We start from the raw sequence: 6,159 nt of genomic DNA, 5'->3' as shown, positions 1-6,159 counted from the left end.
AGTTATAGGCATAGAGATGCCCATGGAGCGGGGAATGACCATGTAAAAGACTCTTGCTCCCTACAGAGACTAAACAAGGCGCATGACTTAAGCTCATGCCTGAATGACAAAAATTCTGGCCATGATCTTGAGCAGATGAAGCCCATAGCTTATGTATCTCCAACTGCAAAAGAAATAGCGGTGGCAGTTCACATAGTCATTTTACCATACAGCATATTAATTAAGTATTAACTACTAACTTTCCCACTCATTCAGAGTGTTATGGGTTTGTGATGGGAAAGGAATGATGCCACAGGCAACTGAGAAGAGCTGGTTAAGTGTTATTGATAGCTGCATTACCAAGAGACTGGTAATACTCTAGAAGTATTTTTCTAGCCATTTCCTTCACCATACGCACATGATCCTTTGATGAGGAGAGAAAAGCTAATGAAAAGCCTACGATAATGAGAGCACAAGAGCAATGTGAAAAGAAACTGGGAAATGCTGACAGTGTTGATTGTTATAACAATCCAGTATAGGAGCAAATTACACTATTACTCTAATATACACTCTTGGCAAAAGGAGTTAAAAAAAAAAAAACCCCAAGCAAAAAAAAAACCAAAAAACCAACCAAACAAAAAAAACCCACAAGCAATTGTTAAATTGTTAAAGGCATTTATGAAACTGTTGCAGCAGCAAAACAACTTTTCACTTGCATTTAACACATATATATTTAGAGCTGGGAAATGTTGTGTGGTATTGAAAACATAGCAGCATTTCTTGTAGTAAATGCTTTCTGTCATTTAAGCCAAAGAAAGGATTTGCATTTCCCCATTTCTGAGAACAACGGTATTAATCAAATTCTGCCATAGCCACTAATCAAACCCAATAAAACATAAGGACTGTTACTAGCTGAGTTATTATAGAAACCACTTATTTCAAGCAGAGGGAGAGGAGGAGGAAGTAAAATGAGTGCAGCTCTACTGGACGTGGTACTGCCATTACTTTGTTTCATGAGGAGTTATCTGAAGTAGCCTACCTGGGAAAGATGGATTTGCCATGTTTGGTGACAAAGCTGTACGATGGGGACAGAGGTCTGAGGGTGAAGCAGGAGTGTAAAATCATTCCTGCTCTCCTGCAGACTGCAACATCTGAAAGGCGGGGGAACATCAGCTGTGCTAGCGGGGATGGCTGTAGAAAATCTAGACATTGTCTGGGTGTGGGGAAGTCAGATTGTAAAACTGGTTGGTTTTTTTGTCAAACTAAGGATTAATCTGAGATAAAACTGATCATTATTTTACCGAGTTAGTTGTAGTTTGGACTGGTGTCTCTGTCCTATTAATCCTATAGAGATGTGTGTCTGCGCTGACATGAGGGGAAGCAAAGGTAAGCAAGGAGATAGGATTATTATTTTTTTTTTTAGTAGCGATTATGATTTAAGTGTTATCAAAAGCCTTAGGGCTTGCTGGGCTGCACCAAAATCTTTGCAGTTATCTGATGTAAACGTGTTCTGCTACTAACTTGCTTTGCTGGTTCAGATCTGTTTTAAATGTGCTGCTGGGCTAATGTTTTGCTGTGGGCTTCATGCCAGACCAGGCATTGCCAGCTTGCCCCCAGCTGCATAAAACTGGCAGACACTCTGTATCATATTCTGGCTAATTCATCAAAAAAACGTTCGGATGCATGCCATTCAGCAGGTACAGGTGGCATATCAAAGATTGGAGGACCACTGTAATATTCTGCGAGCAGCTATGCTGATGACAACAGCACTCATTTCAGAGTAAAGCGTCAGTCAGTGTTCATGGTCACTGGTCCCCAGTCTGCAGAACAATAAAACCATATTCTCCCAGGCTTTTCAGTTGCCAGAAGCTGCTGGGCTTCATCCTGAATCACTCCATATTTGCCACTTCTGGTGCAGCCCCAGAGTTTGGCTGGCAGGAGAAGCAGGGAGTGAGTCTATGCTCAATCCATGGCCAGTTAGGGACCAGAGCAGCCTGAAGCATAACTGGGAACATCATCGAAGCCACCCTGACTTGGGCCAGCCACTGCTGCTGCACCAGCTGCAAGCTTGAAGGAGCACCCTGATGTGCTTTTTTCCTGTGAGGAGGAGGATGGAAGAGAAAGGCATCATCCAGCATCTGAAGGTTTCAATCAGTTTTCTGCTTCTCCTTTATGGTTACTCCCCAGCTGCTTTGCACTTCCCTCACAGATGCAACAGGGCCCCAGAATTCAACTGCTGAGATGGAAACATGTTTAATAATATATTATGAAAAAGACATGGTGGAAAAATTCCAATATAGATGGAGGATTTTAGTGCCAGATTGTGCCCTGGGATTCCAATGCATATCTTCCATTAAAGACGTTCAAATGTTTGTGTTTTAAGGAAGAATTTGGACTTTTGACACAATTCCCTCTTTTTCTTTGGGAGCCAAACATTTTCTGTGGTAACAGAAAATATTATAACAAGAATAAATATAATGCATTTAGGCATTAAAATGAATAACAGTCCTTGATCTATTTGCTGAAGATTACAGGCATGAGATGTGAAAGCTGTTAGTGGCCTGAAGAAAGATATTTGCTGTGATCGGCACTGCAGCTTTGCTTATATTACAATATGGGAAGGGGATGACTAGAGAGGTGTCCAGATCCTCCCATCATAAGGAGCGTTTGCTACGCATCTCATGATTGTAGCTTTGGCCAGTGGTTTGCTGTATTTCACTGCCTTTTAAATTAAGCAGTCCTAAAATCTCCGGGTAACGTACTTGCCACACACGAGCTGCTGCCTCCCGTTCCAAAGGGGTCAAAACCTTGGTGGTGAGTGTGTAATTGCTATATTTACAGGGGAAACATTAAGGCTGTTTCCTGTACTCCCAAGGTGCTGTATGAATGAAAATGGCGTTGTATGAATGGAACATTTCTCTTCCCCCCCCCCCCCCCCCAAACACCCAACCCTTCAGTTTCCGTATTGCTGCAAATTGGAGCAATACAAGTATGTATAGAGAGAAATGTTGTCCTCAGGAAAGGAAATAATTCTCATCCTTGTCTCCCTCCTCAAATGTTTGGGGCAGTCTAAGCATGTTTCCGTTCCTTTTCTCCAGGAATGAAAGGGAGTGCCTGCCTGCCTCTGTCTTGTGCATCTTCCCTGGGGAATGGAGAGAACCTGGGCTCAACCCAGGTGTTTTGGAGCTCCCCGTTGCCTCCTGCACTTCTAGGACTTGCACTGTGTCAGCTGGAAGCATAGAACACAGTGGTGATGGCCCTGCAGCTTTACAGGAACGCGCCTAGCAGCCCATGAATCCCTGGGTGAAGTTGAAATCCCAAGCTGGGCTACCCAGCATCATGTAAGTTGGTGTGAAACCTTTAGAAATCTTTGTGGCAAATTCCACCAGAAACCTAACTTGCGTTAGAATGTGTTTGACAAAACTGAGTCATCTCCACAAAAATGCTGTTTCATCCAAATTGATTTTTTTAATTATTATTATTTTTGTCCATCTCGTCAGAGAATTCCCAGCCAATTGCGAACAAACATGATTTTTACCCTTCCTATTCCCTCGTATATAAGGCATAGATAACGCCTGGTGCTTATTTCCTTGCGATGCAGTCCGTGTCTTCAGATTTGGTCTCCTCTTTTAGGAAAAACTAACGTGTTACATTTTTGGCTGTTGAGAGGACCATAACAGCAAAGCCAAGGGGCTTTGCCTGTAACTACTAGCCACAGCTAGCTAGGGTGTGGTTTCCAATGATTTAAATACTTATAGAATGCCAGCAGAGGGTGAAACAAGGAGGGGTGGGGGGAAAACAAAGGAGAGGGCTTGTTTGTTTTAATCTCTGTGGAACCACTAACTGTACAGAGTTGTCTCCTCAAAGAAATATTTGGAAATAATTGCCTAGTGGTGAGAAGGGAGCGGGAGGACCCTTATTTCTTGTTGTTGTTCAAATGGTTTGAAAGGCTTGCAACTGCTTTCCAGCATTTATTCAGACCCTCTACGTGAATTTTCCAAGCTGTGGAAGTGGCGAGCACTCGCAACTCCAACAGGAAAAGCCCACCTCAAAACCAACAAACGAATGAATTCTTGAAGAGCTTGCGCAGGGACTGCTTCCACCACCTTGTTATGCTCTTCCTCTCTCCTCCAGAGCTACAGGGTACCAGACAAGTCACATTCCCGTGGTGTTGCAACCCACATAGCTGCTGTACCAAGTCGGTGGTGCTTACCTAGTGCTCCGTGAGGATTTTCTGGTCTTGATTTTCTACGGTTGCCCTTAGCATCACTGAAGTTCAGCTAGCCCAAGAATCAGTGTAGCCTGATGGATTTAAGAAGCTAGAGTACACAGCAAAGATGAATGAACTTTACTTAAAATACAGCCAGCCCGTTCTCTTCCTCATTAAAGTAACAGCCCGTGGCAGAAAGCAGCAGTGTTTCTCTTCTGTAAAGAAGATCTCGCACCAGTCATACCTTAGCCCGTTCCCCTCCTCTCCTTTTGTCAGTGTGATCCATCTGCATTAGCAAGCTGTGCTTTTCATTCTGGAGTGATGAAAAGGGACAACAATAAATTACAACGCCTTTTAAGAAATCTCCGAATCTTATCAGATCTCGCATTTCATCCTGGCTGCTCTTTCATGCCATTCTTTTACTCTAATTGCCACTGAAAATTTACAGTTTGCTGCTGCTCTTGGGCACCTAGTGCTTGAAGCTACCGTTGGGAAACAGTATGGAGGCAGAAAGCGGAGATCCTCTATCTTCCTTTTTTGCGAATTCCTATTCCTTGTGAAATCCCCAAATTCACAACTTCCCATGCTTCTGAAAAGTGGCCCTCTGTGTACTCTGAGGTATTGTTCCGCTGCTAAAAATGGAAATTTGATGCTGCTATTGTGGGGTGGAGGGGAAAGAGTTGAGAAACGTGGCGGTTTTACCCTAACTGTCTCATGATGCTTGAATGCTGGGAGTAGAAAGCAATATAACAAATATCTGAAAATGCAGCCACTTACCACTCTTTTTTATAAATTCCAGATTACGGGCCAAACTCACTGTTGACATAAGCAGATGCAAATCTAATGAAGTCACTGCAGTTACTTCTACTTATGCCAGAGGTGAATTTGTCCCTATTTTTGGAACATGCTAGTTTTGTGCTACAGCATTGGCACACTGTATCATGTCAAAAGCTTTTTCAGCAATGGCTGCTTGCCACTGGCTGCCTGACATGATGCATCGTGTCAAACGTCTGCCTGATAGTGGTCCCGTTCTGCTTTTTGACATCGTGTTATCATGCCACTGTATCGTGCCTGAAGGCATCTGATAGGAATTGTGGCAGGATCTGATAATAAGCAATGTGCACTAATTGAATATCGGAGCATTTTGGCATCCTGTGGAAAACAGAGTTAGCACATCTATGAATCTCTTGCAAGTGCCTCAAGTACTTGGGTGTAAAATGATCGCTAATGTACTCCCACCTCAACGTATCGTGTTAGCATAGTAGACGATAAATCATTTTCTATTTTGGTCTGGTGCTGCTTTAAGGACCGATGGTGGGTTTTCTCCTGAAAATGATCGATTGGTATTGAAAGAATTTGTTCCTGTTTGTAACTTTACAGACTTGTTTTGTTACCGTTATTAAGTTTTTGTGGGGGTTTTTTTTGTGTTTGGTTTTGTTTGGTTTTTTTTTAATAAACTATCATCGGGCCTCATTGCCATTGCATCTGAAAGCATTTTACCTCAGACAGAATGGTGCTAAACAACATCTTCCCTAAAACAGGAAACGTGTTTCACAATCCTCTGCGGCGAGCAGCAGAGCTTCCCTGAGCGGATCTGCGAGGGTGGAGAGCAGCCAGTCGTCCAAACGCGAGGAGGCCGGGTGCCAGGAGACGGAGCGGCCGCAGGAACGCCTGAAGGCAGCCCGGCCATACGATCACAGTAAAAACCTCCAGGTCAGGATCAGGCACGTGTCCAGGAACAGCAATCTTCAGAAGGTGGCACTTGTTATTGCCAATCGACGGCTGCCGGCTCCTGCAAACTTCGCCGTTGGGATAATATTCTGCCTTAGGCTTGTTGTTGCAGTAGGAAACGAGAGGAAAGAGATTTCTGAAATCCATAGAGCCCAAATCGGCCAGGGATTTGTAGATGGCAATCAGCTCTTGGATTTTCTGTTTCCCCAAAGAAACCATCCAGAAGCCCATACATTTGG

This window comes from Chroicocephalus ridibundus, chromosome 1, assembly GCF_963924245.1.
Source record: "Chroicocephalus ridibundus chromosome 1, bChrRid1.1, whole genome shotgun sequence".
Taxonomy (NCBI): domain Eukaryota; kingdom Metazoa; phylum Chordata; class Aves; order Charadriiformes; family Laridae; genus Chroicocephalus; species Chroicocephalus ridibundus.
This window is presented reverse-complemented; position numbering follows the sequence as displayed.